This window comes from Pseudonaja textilis, chromosome 1 (assembly GCF_049901715.1).
Source record: "Pseudonaja textilis isolate UNSWEBS1 chromosome 1, rPseTex1.2, whole genome shotgun sequence".
Taxonomy (NCBI): domain Eukaryota; kingdom Metazoa; phylum Chordata; class Lepidosauria; order Squamata; family Elapidae; genus Pseudonaja; species Pseudonaja textilis.
Genome location: NC_141990.1, coordinates 192438460 through 192454994, shown reverse-complemented (window position 1 = coordinate 192454994; position 16535 = coordinate 192438460). Strand labels below are relative to the sequence as shown.

Sequence of the window (16535 nt, the reverse complement as noted above, 5' to 3'; positions counted from 1 at the left end):
GTCAGAACCTGCTGAATACCATCTCTGGTCTTACTCTGAATAAATCTCTACATACATGTATATTATGGATGGATGCCATTGACACAATGAACCTGAATTTAGGAAAACTCTGGGTGAGATGGAAGTTTAGTGGGGAGTCCATGGGGTCACAACATGACTTAGCAATTGAACAACAACAAATATTATGGAAGTATATTCCCACATTTCAATCCAGTTAGTGCCTGGAAGCTAATCCAGTAAACTTCCATGGCTAAAGATAGTCTTGGTTCAACACTGCAACCATTTCATTTTGATGAAGTGGTTAGAAATGAGCAATAATTATATAAGGTTGAATTATAAGTTATTACAATAAGTACTGTTAAGAATAAGCATCTAAGTGTTTCCCGGTGAGTAGCAAAAGTCGGTGACAATGGAAAAGGAAAAAAATAGGGAATGTGGGTGATTTGGATGAAGCAATGGTAGAAAATAAATAGAGGGATAGCATCATTTGCTAAGCCAAGGGTCAGGGCATCACATTTCATTCTTAGCAATCATCTGGAATCATTTAAGAAGAATGTACCCTTTGATAAATAATATCTGACACTTCAAAATAAAACAATGGTTCGGTTTTGTAGCTAAAGATTTACCAAATGACAAGTAAATGCCAAAATGATAAAAGAAAAAAAATGAAACAGAGCTGCTTATATATTACCAATGATATTGGTCTAATGAACACAAAACCCACAAGCATGTGAAAACCAAACATGCCCACTTAAGATGAATTTTGCACTCAGGGCAGGATAACTAATATTCGAAACAGATGCATTTGAAACAGCTGGATCTCAACATTTGCTTTCATAGAACATGATAGTTCATACACAAATAGCAAAACTGAAGAGAAACAAGAGTTGGTGTAGGTCTCTAAATGGAGGAAGAGGAATGGTAACATTTTCATTATTTCACTTTTTTTTATCAACACTTCTGCATCTCTCAGGTTACTCTGGAATCTTTCCAAATCTCCAGAGGAATTTTGAATTCCTACCCATACCCTGAACTTTCCAACGATTCTGACTAGAATCCAGTTCCAGTTGCTTATGCTTTTTCTGGTTCCGCTTAGTCTCATTTCAGTAAGGACAGATCCCCCTTATTAGATCTTCTTGGCAGTGGGGTCTGATCACCTTCTCTGAATCCAAGCTACCCAACAAGCTTTTTAAAATCCTTCACATAGCAGTTAATCAAATTTGCTTACGTTAGACTCCCATTTTCTCTGACTTCTTTGATTTACAAATTTCTATAATCAGAACTTCTTCACTGCATACCCTCCTAGCAAAGTTTGCATCCACTTTAATCCCTTTAATTATTTCTCAAATTTATCACAGCACACTAAGTTTTACTTAATTATGGTATCTCATTTCTCCATGATTTTACCAGGGCCCATCTATAGAGGTTACTTTACACGGTAGTGCTGATAGCATTGCTGCATTTTGCAAAGATGTCAGATTTTGCAAAGATGTAAGATTGGTTTAGTTTTGATGGTTTAGAATTGCAACACCAGACTTGCATATTGCTACAAAATTGTACATAATAATGGTTTACCTGTTAATGACTTTTAAAGCTTTCATTGAGATGTTACATGTGCAAACAATCACTTTAAATTTAATGTAAACTGCTCTAAACTCAATTGTTAAAAAATTGATTTTTGTAACAGAACTATCCAAGTCTGGAATATCTTACCTGATTCAGTTGTCTCAGCTATTGACATCCACAGTTTTAATTCTAATTTAACTTTTGTGGACCTCATTCCATATTTAAGAGACCCCTAATGGGGCATGCATAAGTGCATTGTTGTGCTTAATGTCCCTGACACATTTTTATTTTCTTATTTTCTTTGTTTGAATTTGTAATTGTTGTTCGACGAATAAAATAATTTTTAAAAAAAATTAGAAAAACTGAAATAAGTTACATGTTAACTCTCCATTGAATAGCACCGGGTATTCTCATATGTTTTCAGTTCTTGACAGGGCAATTATTGTGGGTGAATGAGGTATGGGCTACAATACTGGATATATTAGAAAATAAAAGTAGATTGCTGCACAGATATTATATAATAATAATATAATATAATATAATATAATATAATATAATATAATATAATATAATATAATATAATATAATATAATATAATATAATAATAAAATATAATATTTATTTGGTCAATGACCACCAAAAAATAGTACCCAATTTTCAGGTAAGGGTTAACTGAATAGCATGTACACGTAAAGGTTCTCTAAAGCACTGTATTTTAAATGAAATCAGCACAATGTACATTTAGTTGACATATGGGACAGAGGAATTGCAAAGAAATTGTATTTTTATGCTCTGTGTAAAAATACAACACAAGTTTACATTGTTTTACTATGTCCCAAAATAAACTAAAATAATAAAATAAAAACAATCTAAAAGTTCTATCTACTTTTAAGATACAGTTGGAACTATATTATTTGATATACAGTATCTGTTTTCATAACCTCTTTGGTTACACAAAATTGTTCTAGCTGAGGATGTTTCCAAGTCCATTTTGCTTTGTTTTTGCTGCAACATGCCATAAATTTATAGGTCTGATGGTCTCAGTAGTAGGCTACAGAATCTACAAGGAGAGAGTCAGTTGTGATGTAACAGATAAAATGCTGGCATTCAACCAGGAAATCTAATTTAAAAAAAATACTGCTCAGTCACAAAATCCAATGAATCAGAGGCTTACAGGGAGCAAGTAAATACTTTTGGACTGTCTGGAATGTTTTGGAAAACAGTACACTTAAGACAATTACTCTCATGTTTATTGTTATCTACACTTTTCTAGTGGCAGATTGGCACACTTTTTAGATAATGAGACAAGTGTAAGATAATTCAAGCCCACCTTTGATTTGGGATAAAAAACTGATTAATTAGTTCTGTGGCGCAGGGGATACCGTCCCAGGTGAACTTAGATTTAAATATTTCCATGCTACTTCCTAATCAACAGCTACAAAAGAAATGAAATTATTTGATTGCTATAGTACCACAAGCTTCGATTATGTTGAGGAAGGCTTATTAAGAGCAGGAGACCTATTGCTATATAAAAATTCCTGTGTTGTGCAGTACAACATTTTACAGGGTAACTTTTTTGAATGGTTCAGAGGGAGGATGGATAAACTTAAAGTTAATTTATCTTGAAATGTTTTCTATCAAATGTACCTATTTGCTATTTATCACTTAGAACAGCTAACTCTTCCTTTCCAATATGTATGCATGTACAAATATGTAAAAGTATTTTTCCATTTCAGAAGACAAATACGTTGAGCAACAAAACTATAAAGGGTACAGATACATTCAGCTCTCAATATATTTTTATTCGGTTGCTGAAGTGCACTCTCTGGAACATGCTGTCCCCCAAATTATTCCAACAGATCATTTTACACAGTCACTACACATGAGATGAAAAAAAAAATACATGTGTTTTTTTTAATTTCCTGCTGAAGAAAGACCGTAACTTGGGTTTTACTTCCAAAATACTGTGGCATGTTAATTGCTTGATCAGCCAAATGAAACTAAATGTAATTAAGACTACTGTGGGGTTAATTTGGTCCATAATTATGTTATATAAACTAAATGAAAATTGTTTCTTTCCTAAATTGCAATTCATTAAAACTACAGATATTAAAATAAGATACTATAAAATTACATGAAGCATGTACACATTAATAGCCGTTAGTAATAGCTTGATATTTCTATCTAAGCAACAGTTTATTAGAATGGCAAAAGGTTACATCTGACAACTCACATGGCTGATTTTTTCCTCTCATATATTTTTTTTTAGCTCCTGTAAGAAATGTGCTTTTTTTTTCTCTCCCAAGGTTCCTGTTTCATGGTGTTACAGTTAATGGACATGTGTCGGTTTAGTTTGTCCCACTTAAACCCACTCAGGATACATTAAGTATTTTCTAATAAACATTTCGGCACATTAGTAACACAAAGAATATTGTGTGAATCTCAACTCCATTGAATTCCTAAATATCGTTAAATTTGTTTAATGCCCCCAAAGAGCTGATTTAAAATGGGAGAATAATTTGAATTCATTATGGGTTCTTTTCTTTCTCATTGTTTACTGTGCCTAACCAAGCAACAAACAATAGGAAATTCAAGAATATAGCTGTTCATAATGTACCCTTTTGTTCTGTATATACTACTTGCTTAATTTTCAAAAGAAAAAAGTTGCTAAAGTTCATTATGTAAAACACTCCCTTCCAATCTATATTTCTTGATGCGCAGTGACTATTAATCACTGAGAAGGGATGTAAACCTGTTTGATATATTCAGAGTAGAGGCAATTGCTGGTGAGTGTTTGTGTCTGTGTGTCTGTCCTTCATCAGCATCAAAATAGTAGGCTAACAGGGCAATCAAAACCCACCTCTTTTTAATGTACACCATGCTCAAGTAAAAGTGCATAGCTTACCCTCGCCATTTGATGCTCCATCCCCCTTAGAGACACACCTGACAGAGACCAAAGCTTCACCACTGAAATATAGATAAAGGTGCTTTATATTAAGTCAGTTCATTGGTCCTCTCAGATCTATATCACCCATTTTGATTGGTTACATTTCTCCACAGTGATTAGCAGGTCAGGATGGACACCAGAGCTATAATCCTGCAGTTCTAGAGAGCAAAAACAAATTCCTTTTTAGAAGAAAGCAAACAAGATGTATAGACTTCAACTCCCAGAATGCTACATGCTATCTGGGGAATTCTGGAGTTGAAGTCCACACATCTTAAAATTGCCAAGGCTGAGAAACATTATTCTAGGATACAGATAATCCTCAGCTTGCAACAGTTTATTCAGTGACCGTTCAAAGTTACAACAGCACTGAAAAAAGTGACTTATGACCATTGCACCATCCTCAAGGTCACATGATCAGACACTTGGCACTGTTGCAGTGTCTTGGGGTCATGTGAACAGCTTTTGTGACCTTCTGACAGGCAAAATCAATGGGAAGCCAGCTTCTACTTAACAACTATGTTGATAACTTAACAACTGCTGGGATTCACTTAACAAATGTGGCAAGAGATAGTAAAACGGGGAAAAACTCACTTAACAGATGTGTCCAGATGTTGTTGAACTGCAGTTCACTAATGATTAATCCTTTTAAGCAGGTGTGAGAAACATCTGGAAAGCCATATTTACCTACCTCTGGTCTGATTTGATTGGTGAGCTCCAGAAGTGTTGCATAACAAGGAGATGCATCTCTTTGTAGGACAAGTTATAATAGCAGAAGATCTTTATAGGCTCTACTATCCATAAAAATAGAACAACTTGATCTCATTAAAACCCTAAACATTTTAAAAACAGATCAGCCTTAGTTTTTAATTTCTAATGTGTCCATTCATAAATCTATTCTCTGCTTTCCTCTGTAAATCTTCAAATGATTACTAAAAACAAATACTTGAACAATCACACAAATGTTTTTCAAATCAAGACCAATATTACAAAATTCATAACACAGCTCAAGTTAAGGACAACTATCTGCTAATCTGTGAATTAATTTAGAAAGTGTTCATTAGGTCAGTTTTTAAAAAAAGATTTTCAAAAAACACTATGCAGAAAAAAACAAATCATTACCTATCTTTAAGTGAAAATTCTTCATCTGAGATATTATGGGTTAAATATCTGATAAAGCTTGCACAACAGATTGCAACAGCAAATTATTGTAACATGCTTGTATTTCTTCCAAGCTTTTCTTTTGACTAACCACTAATTAGATGAACATACTCTTTATAATATTATTTGTTTTATTACTAAAGAAGACAGTATAGATCAAATTATAAGATCTAAAATTAAACTGTTATGCAGTCTAATTTAAACAGATAAAAAACGAACAGTATTATATTTGATATCCACCCACAATGAAAATACTAAGCATAAGACTAAAATTGGTGTGACATAAATGAGCAACACGTTCCCGGTGATGAATGTTTTGATTAATTATCACTAAAATTTATCTTAATAATTTTTTTAGTGCTCTGTGTATGAAAGTATACATGAATAACAGCATTTAGCATCCCAAATAAGTGGAGCACAGAAATGATGTTGCTGTTAAATAGCAAGTCATATCACATTTCATACACCAAACAATTTGTATAATAACCAGGGAGATTACATGAGCAAAAACACGCATATACAAATCCATGAATTTAGCTCAGATGTTGAGCTGTTATGTCAACCAATTATCTATCCTGAGGGAAAAAGATCTCTCTAGCCAAGCTTTGGCTATGAGGCCTGTTATAAATCCTTTAGTCCTCTGGAGAATCTATCACGTCAGATCAGAAATGGTTGACAATAATTAGAAAGCTGCTTCGGCCAGTATGGCACTTATTTATAATATCTTCCTAGGCGCTGGAGGAGATAACGCACGGGGAACCAGGAGAAGATGAATCCTCGAAAGGACAACCACACAATAGCCCCAAAATGGGCAGCGACAGACTAATTACTGTGGCTTCATTATAAGGTCTCTCTCTCTTTTTATATATATATAGGTCACCTGAGAGTATAATTAATGTGTATTATTGGTATATTTTTATTTATTTTTAATTTATTTTCTGATGGGGAAGCAATTACATTAAAAATCCATCCCAGGCCAAAATATGTTGAGGCAGACATAATAATGTTGGTCAACAACGTTTGTCTAAGAGAGAAAGAGCACGATAGGGGTTCATTAGCAGTAAATGTGTTAACGGGAATGCTGTTTGAAAAATGAGCCATAGAGCGGCTTTTAAATACTCAGATTAAAGGATTTATAATGTCAAGTTTAACACAGAAATTATGGATGGTATTACATTGCCATGAGTAATAGCATCTTTAATCTGACTTGGTAAAATGATTTACATTACACTTTGTGCCTGCCCCAATTATAGCAGTATATATCTATGTAATATCTAATCTACATCTACAATATATATGGCTATATTCTCCAGCATATAAATTTACTGTATAGAGTAATGCAAGATTCTGTACTACTGCACTGTTGCAAACACAAGGAGTCACTGAGTGTGCTACTTGCATGCTGTGTGCGATAATAAAATATGTATGTAAAGCATACATTTGTATTGAGAAGAGCTGTCAGGCCTTTGGAAAAGGGGTTGTCAGGTAGTTAAGCTGTGAGAGTCCACGTGGCACCATCCATGTGAAATGTGATTTCCAAATCTAGCTTTTTGCAAAGTATTTTGCCAGCCCTAAATATTTAAGGATACAGTACCTGTTATTTTGGCATCCAGAACTGCAGAGCTGACCTCCCATGTCAAGGGCACGTGGACAGTGATGAAATGCCAGTACGTTGACAATTGTGCAATGCATGAAAATAATGGAGGATAGAAAAAAGAAAACACTTAAAAAAAAAAACAAGGGCAGCAAGTGTGGGGTGGAATGAGCATCTAGGTAAGGATACAATCAGAATATTTCTCTGTATTAGAGATCATCTCAAGACTATGACAGAGCTGGGATCATGGTCTAGAGATTGGAAGAAAAACTAACCCTGTCAAAAAAGCAACAAGTGCTGGAAACATGACTTTCTGGAAACTCAAAGGTAAGTCAAGAGATCAAAATTACATTAAATTATATTTTAAACAATTCACGTTTTAGATTTCCTTTCCCATCAAAGAAAGATTGGCACCCATTGCTTTCCATTCAGAGAGTATTTTCTGTAAGGAAGTATCTTAGATTTTTGATAGGGAGTTTCTCCTCTGCTACCCTTAAACTAGTGGGCCATTCCAGGCTCAACATGGAATGTTTGCTCTGATTTTTTTTTCTTTGTGTAGAGGCCCATATATGGATGTGATTGGGCTGCATAAATAGCACCGTAGCTATTTTTGTAGAGAATGTTTATATCAAATATGAATTTCACTGTCTCCCCCCCCCACTTCCCCCCCTGAAGTATGGGGGAAGAAAAAGAGTCTGAATCTCTGTCACAAATAACCCTGTCATCTGTCACAATTATCAAAATTAAACAAATTCTTGTCCTGTCCTATCTTTCTGATTCACCTCTCACTGTGTTCATACTTCCTTCTCTTAATCCCTATCCCTTTATATTTCAGCATGACTGTTCAAAAATGTGAAATTTAATCATTCTTAGCATTAAACTATGTAGAGCCCATTTTTAGCCATCATCATAAACTATGACTGGAAGCAAGCTATGATTAGCAGTCCCTAATTACTATATGTACAGAGAGTCATTCAGTATTTGAAATGATTAAATGCATCATTGTTTTTCTTTCAGAGTAATAAAAGTACTGTGAATCTCTAGATTTATTTCAATATTCAAATTTTCCTCAGTGTTTCCCATGTACTGGGTCCCCAATAACAGTGGAAAAAAAAATCATTGATAAGGCATGCAATGAGAACTGATCAATTAATGAGAAAAATTAAGGAAATGTTTAGATAAATACCATAGATGTAATTAAATTAATAGAGCCTCCACATTGCCTTTTTTGATATTGGTTTCCCCCGAATCTTGTAAGATGTAGGCGAGAACTATTTTCAGTGCTATGCAGACGGCAGTGGTTTATCACCATGCAGGAAAGAAAAGCATTTGGGCTGCATTCTTGAAGTTCCACACAGATTTATGAGCGAGTGCCATCAATTACAAGGTCTGTGACATTCGTTAGGACTAACGTTTTTGAGTTGGATGATCTCAGAAGAGGGATCACCATGGAACTTGAAAAGTTGTCTTCTCAATAGATAGTTGTGCTTGTGTCGGCAATGAATCACAAGAAGAGGAGATTCAGGGACGCCTGTGAAATTACTGGAGAGATTGTTTTGAAGGACATGAGCCAGTATATATCTTAACAGGCTTAAGAGGCACAGCTCTGATGGTTTGGGGTCTAAGCAAACTCCTGATGTCTTTCTCTCTCTCTTGCTTCCAGTGATTTAATTTCAAAAAACTCTCAGCAAAAGACAAAACAACCTTTGTGCTGTTTCCCAGTCCCTTCATGCTGTGCCGTTAAATGAAGTGAAGGGGGAATTAATGCATAGATGGAATTTATTTTAGAACTCTGAAATTTAAAAAAAACACACAAAAGTTTTATTTTTTAACAGTGACACTGATAAAATTAATATGATTCAAGTCCAACACACACATACATATTTTTGAAAAGAAACATATCATTCCATGTATTTACAAATAGATTGTTTAGACTGTAAAAAAATTCAGCAGAACTCAAGAATTGTTTTTCTTCTTTCCTTTGTTTGAAGATTTTTATAGATATCCAATCATTGCAGTATGAGAAGCATTTGCTTCTGTTTGACCCTATGATAATTGTATTCCATATATTAAAAAAAGGATTATTTGTCAAATGTAGTGCAAGCTATCCGGAAAAATATTTAGCTGATGTTCATGCATTTGTATTTGTTCGTGCATTTGTATTTGCATCTGAGTGTTCATGAGAGGGTAAACATTTAATGCATTTAAAAACAAACCATGGGCAGAAGGAATAAAGACAGGTTACATTTTATGTAGCATAGTATTCACATACTGATATATAAAAATTGATTATATCAGATTTTGCATATAGAGACAAAGATAAAAAAGATAAAAACAGAGACAGAGTGAGAGGTAGGCATGTACTTCAGTCCTTTTAAAACTCTCAACATATGATGTTTAGTTTCTATTTCCACAATTTATCCTCCAGTCAAGATATGTGGAAATGATGGAAATAAAACCAGATTGCAATGCACCTAGATGCCATCAGCACCTAGAGGAAGACTTCTACAGCTGGGACGTGTAGTTCTGATTAATCTAAATCCAACTTCACTGATTGCTTTAATGGCAAAAGTACCATGCTGTATCCATTTTAGAGAATGTGTGAGAAAAAGACTAAAATTGCAGCTAGAAAGAAAATTGCTACTTTTTGTTTCTGGCCTCAGATGAAAATCCCTTTCCAAGGGATAGATAGGAAGAACTGAAGAAGAGACACATGAGTAGAATGACCACAATTCTATTGAATGCAGCCTATAGTGGAAAAAAAACCCTTATAAAGGTAAAGATTTACTTTCTGTCAATCTCACTATTATCTGGGTTGCTTGGCTCAGCTTACAATAAATTGGATAAGCACTGAGTTCCTCAGTTAGAAGATTGTGATAGTGGTCAAATCCAGCCTCAAAATCCTCCATTACTATACAGAATTTTTGTAAGGAAAATATTGGTTGCTTATCATATATTTAATTCTGCATTAAACCGAAGAGAGTAGAAAATTGTAAATGTAGAATATGGTAGAGAGATGGCCAGTGCATTGCTTAAACCATAAGTCAGTTAGATAGTATTCCCCCAAATAGTGTCAGTAGTTCCCTTAATTTAGAATCAAATTAATAACAAAAGCAGATAATTAAAATAGTTAATGTAACTTTAAATGTTGCATGTGACTTTGATGATCTTGCCTGAGAACTAATCAGATTTTGACATTTCCATATGGGATTTCTGAAGAACGTTGAGGGAGATCATCAAAATATCCTGAAATGTATTGATTGTGAATGGTTTTAGGTAATATTTAAGGAAAAGTCATGATGGCATGATGCCGCTATCCCTAAGGCTGGGAATGTTTCACCTCTGATTTAATGGACAATTAATGCAATTGTGGAGCTTAGGAACATTAAAAAAAAATCTCTTCTGTGTTCATTAAAATTCAGAATAAGTTAAATCTAAGTGTATGTTTAGATCTCTGATTATTTAGCACATCCAGAATTCAGCAGTGAAAATGGCAGCAGAATAGCAGCAGTAAGTTGTACTTATATGGATCTCATTGCTGCTGTTCACATCCAGTATTTTGAAGTCCTTAAGTGCTGGTGCTGCCATGTAGTCCCAAATAGTAGACAATAAATGGCAGTGGCTCTTCTGAATTTCACAGCAGATTTTTTTTTTTTTTGCCTATATCAGGGATTGATCTTGGGTCTTCAGTATACAAGCAGATCCTTTGTTATAGCACAACAACTCTAGAATAGCCAGTAATATTTTGGGATCCAGTAATATCAAAATGCAGATTTCTTCCTATGGAGTAGTCATGAATGCAAAAATATTCTCAGAAGGCAAAACCTTCGAGGATGATTTATTTCAATCAGGAGCAGGCGGAAGAGCTTTTCTGTTGCATGCAAATATTTTCTTTTGGACCCATACTTTTATGGGGGAAATTTATAATGAATGGAGGGGGCTTGGCCACTGGTGAAGTCAACAGTATTAACTTTGAACCAGTAGGGAACATTCATTACTTTATGTTCATTTGTGTAATTCTGGGCTAAGCAAATCAAGCTGTGGTCTATTTTCCCTGTGGTAATTGGGTGGTGCTAAGTTAATGAAAAGCAAGATAGTGGAAGGTGTTGGAGAATATTAATGATATTCCGTATTTGCATATACGGAATATTTATGTACTGTAATAGTACTTACGTTAATGCACTTTACTGAAATGCATATAAGTTACTATATATAGATTGATGTTGCTGAACAATGCTAAATAGGGAGAACCTTTAATAGATAGATAGATAGATAGATAGATAGATAGATAGATAGATAGATAGATAGATAGATAGATAGATATAGATATAGATATAGATATAGATATAGATATAGATATAGATATAGATATGTATTTGCACCGCACATCTGATGTCATGCAAGAGAATTATCAAGAAAGTGAGAATGAAAAAAGAGATCCCTTCAAATAGTTAAGCCATTTGATACAGGACACAACAGATAATGGGCAGTTCCAGAGATCCTAGCCTGTATGAGCATAACAAAGTAATGGTAACAGTACAGTGACGTCACAACACAAATTCCACTCTTGCATATTTATATCACAACCTCAGATGTAAATAATGGGATTTGTATTGTGACATCATGAATCATGACTCATAATTTATCCTTTGCCCCCTCTTGCTCCTCCCTACTCCATAGATGCTTAAGGAAGAGTCGCCACTCTGCCAAGGGCTGGTTTCTACCATTAAGTTGTGCTTTTATTTAAGACTTAAAGTTGAAGAAAAACTGGATTTATACCTCTTAGCTTTTGAATCAAAATAAGATCCCATACTTCTACTGCAAATACCGGTAAGGTCCCATTCATATTACATCCATTTGGTATTATCTGATATTTTATATTTCCACTGTACACTTCCAGTAGATAAGTAGAGCATTTATTTTTGAAGGACTGGTCCCTGAGTATAGTTTTGAGCTAATGTTTATTTAGTGATGGTAGGGGTGAGAAAGGTTGTTTAGGAACTTAATTTGCTTGTCCTGGCCACATTGAAAGCAACTTAAGCCATGCTTATGTATTCACTTCCAGACTACATTATAGAAATGTAATTTATGTTGCAGCTGCCTCTGAAAATAGTTTGGAAGCACAAAATGCCACTACACAGAGATCTGGAACCTGCTTTGCAAAATTTTGCACCACTTATCTTAGCTGCCTAGATGCTTCTGAACTCAGTACAAATGTTTTAATTTATGGTTTGTATAAGGGAAGTCTCAGTCATTATATACTAATATTCACTTCTTCTAAGAACTACTACACAATGAAGTACATATAATAGCATCTACTCTGTGCAATACCATTCCTCTTCACTTACACTCAGCAGCAGTCATTTCAACAAATCTTTGAACTTTAAAATCAATCTTTTGTGAGTAGCTTTTGGCAAACATGCAAATAATTCCTAAGTACATATTCTTGTTTGTTTTAGCCTTTCTTTCTCCACAATTAATGTCAGGGTATAGTGTTGTACTGTAAAACATGCCAATTAGGAAAGGTGTAAACATAAAGAGTGGATTATAAATTTTTAAAAACATTTATCAAAACTGGCTTGCAAATATTCAACATTTTCTGTTCAAGTGCACTGAATGATGCTTATTTATAGAGTCATGGTTTACAATCATTCTTTACACTGTAAGTGCTCCTTCAAGGTGTTTTGAGTTTTCAGAAATTGGAATCTTCAGCAGTATAAAAGTTAATGAAATAAAAATCCAATTGAAACAATCTTAGATTTCCTTAACATTGAATACCATCCAGTTGAAAGAATGTAGATTTCTTGGGAATGGAGAAAGAATGATTGAACTATTAAGTGGGCCATTTCAAAAAAGATTATTTAATCCTGAGACAGAGGGAAATGTGAGAAAAAAGTCCTCAAAATTACCCTGCCTTGATTTTATTTGGTATAACATGGGGAGAGAGAAATTCTCAAAGGCTTTCAAGATTCTCTTGTTCTAATTCATAACAATAAAGAACATTCCAGAATCCCTGCTGGGTCTGTTTTTTAACCTGATCTACCTCAAAGAGCTGACAACAACTAAAGCTTAAATAGTAATTAACAAAAATAATAGCAAAGCTGACTAAAATAAACACATTTTTCAAATACATTCTTTTTAATGAAAAAAAAGTCTTCAGACAATAACTATTTTTTCTGTATTTAAGAAAAGAATTCATACAAAATACATTATTTGGTGTTACAAGGCTTTGAAAAAATACTATCAGAAAAAGTTAAGTTAGCGAAACATTTTTTAAAAGGTATATCAATTTTCTTGCTAAGTTCTTTTGTCTTTTTGCCAGCCTCACCATCTGAATTAGAAATGGCCTGAATAAATTTTCCACATGAAAGCTTCACCTACTCACCTGAACCTTTGAAATGTCATATCCGTGTTAGGTAACTATTTCCTTTACCTCTTCACTTATTAGCTAAGATATTTGGCTATTTAGACTGTGCTTCTAAATGGTATTATAGGACAAACTTGTATTTGCTAGTATTAAGTTGTCATTTTGCTTTCTTTTGCTTTTTTTATTGCTGTAAATTTACCTGAGGAAAGATGAGCTAAAAATACCTAAATTTGTTTGCCTTCTGAAGCTTTCCAATAAAGTTTACTTTTATTGTCAGTAAAATAAAAAACCTCATTCAATATAAATATCAAACTCAATGTACAGATTTGACCCTCTGCTACTCCTGTTTCTTTATGGAGTTCTTTCCTGAAACTGTAAAAAGAGAGAGAGGGAAGGAGGGAGGGAAGGGGCGAAAATGGAATGGAGATCAATTAAGTACAGTGATCACAAACCTAATAACTAATTCTGCAGTAAAAATGAAGTGATGGGGTTCATTTCCTCCCTTAAACAAACAATGCGTGTTCATTAATTTTTCAGAACACAAATAATGTTATTTGTGAGCAAAATGCATCGAAGGGCAATCTTCCTTTTAAATGGCTTTCCCAGGGCCGAATAATTGAAGAAATCTTCCCAAGAGAGAAGAGGATATTCCAGTTTTCAAATCATTTAAACCATGCTTGATAAAACACATTCCTGCCAACATTGCTGCACCAGCACGGAGAATGGCATTGGCATGACATAACAAACCAGATCCTCCTCTTTTATAAGCTCGCTATGTTTTTTTTTCAGGGCTGCGCTGCATTACTCTGGCCTGTATTTCATCCTGAAAAGTGGGGGTGGTGAGCCTTTGATTACCCAAATCCGTACATGCACACAGACACACACAGACGCACACGCACGTCCACACAATCGTATGAAAAGATCCACGATTCCAAAACTGCGGGCATCTCTTAACAATCGCTGCGAAGGAGAAGCAATCCAGTCCCACTTCCATTCCACGGTGGTTTCCTAGGTAACCAGCACAGAGCCACTGAAATGGACTTCAGAAGAGTGGAAAGGCAGGAAGTGGCAACCTATTCCACTTTCACCCGCATGCACACACACGCACACACACACACACACACACACACACACCTCCCTTTCCATAATTGCATTTTAAGTCCAGGGATAATCAACCTTAGTGAGAGAAGGAGGGGAATGCCTTAGCATGATTGCATAAGGAGAAAGGACAACACAGCTGAGATACTTCACATGCAGTTGGCTTGCCCTTTGTTTGTTGCAGGTTCGTATCTTTTCCCTGGAAGGAGAGGCTGCAAAGAAAACCATTGCTTGGCCCAGGTAGATATCCAGGGGGAGTGAACTTGTGCTGCACCTTCAGGCTCCCTGCTTGCTCTCTGTCTGTGGAAAGCAGCTTCCTGGAAGGATTGTGGCCTTGGATTGTGGATCCCTAATTGAGATCTTTGGCTCAAGAGTGCACTTCTTTCCTTGAAGCTGGGCTTAAATACAGGGATCCCTTTTCCCCCTGGAAAAAATAAAGGATGCTCCTGAAAACAAGTTCAAATCTGAAACAAGTTCAGAAGGATAAAATGTTTATGTTTATAATTTTGCATTGCAAAGGAAAGTTCAAGAGCAAAACCAAGAAAATAAAGAATTAAATTAAATGCATCTAAAGAACAGCTTTCCCTGAACAAAGGACTGTCCTTTATAATAGAGGATCATATAGTTTAAAGCATCTCTGCCCTCAGACAATAACATTTCCTCCAAGGGAGATCCCAGCAACAGGGTTACTATCAAGCAGGCTTCTTTCTTGTTAGTCATTACAAAAATCTTTGTTCTGAGGATACCTTACTCTGATAACTTTATGGACCTGTGACTCTCTGGGGAGGGCAGCATGGGCTCAAAATCAGCACTACTCATCTGTCATGGCTAGCTATGAAGAGATTCTTCCAGAACATGGGATAAAGGCTTGGGGAAATGGCCTGAGAATAAACACTGGAGCAATCAATGAAGGGGCAGAAATAATGTAGTTGGGGGTGGGGCATTGTTGAGGAAGAGATGCACACCAACACAAAGAAATCAAGGTGACCGTAATGGTGCCTCCTCCAACCAGAAGCTCCTGCTTTTTAATGCTAAACCAATTGCTGGTGAAGCATTTATTATTAAAGATTTCATCTTGGATGAAAATGCTGACCTGGCATGTGTCACCGAGACCTGCTGACAGAACCACCGGTGTGTTAATCTCTTCCAGATTTTTTTGCCAGGCTGTACTATGCTACAGCAGGATAGAACCAGGGGTGGGGGGTAGGGAAGTGGAGTGGCCCTGAAATTTCATCTTGCTGCACGAATGCTTCCTACAGCAGCCTGCCAATTTTGAGCACATGCTGCTAAGGTCAGATGGCCAGAACAGTGTAGCATACTATTACTGAATTGTCCACTTCACTCCTTCTGTTCCTGAAGAAGTTTGGATGGTCTTGCATATGGTATTGAATTGACCCCCATCCTGATGATTGTAGCGTCTACGCGGAATGCTTGCTCAGCAATGAGTTTTTTCTACAATGGCCATGGACGTGTTCTTGTTTATCTGGTCCCATGACTGTAACAAGGCACATGCTGGATTTCATTTTCTAATTGGTGAAGTTGGTTATCTTGAGATGGAAAAGCCCACCTTTGTTGTAGCTACATTTCCTAGACAATTTTAGACTGGTGGGTGGTATAAAATGATTGAATCCAGATAACTGATGGAGCTAAAAATATCCCTGAATGCACTTTGGAAATTTTGTTCCTACTGCCTTCAATGGAATTAGCTTTAGTTAATTTGCGGAATATGGCTCAGCTGATTGACTATACTGGTTCTGAGTATCTCTTCCCTTTTGTCAAGTCAGATCAGCTCTTTGGTTTGCTAG

General features: G+C 35.5%; 1 long non-coding RNA gene across 2 annotated transcripts; it reads left to right on the top strand.

The window, feature by feature from the left end:
• The first annotated feature begins 7439 nt into the window (after nt 1–7439).
• On the top strand, nt 7440–11562 carry LOC148127978 (uncharacterized). Of its 2 annotated transcripts, XR_015741274.1 has the most exons (4): nt 7440–7592; nt 8524–8652; nt 9929–10041; nt 10935–11562. It is a non-coding gene; the product is annotated as an uncharacterized LOC148127978 (long non-coding RNA). The 2 variants fall into 2 exon arrangements; XR_015741273.1 differs by lacking the exon at nt 8524–8652.
• Nucleotides 11563–16535: the final 4973 nt, after the last annotated feature.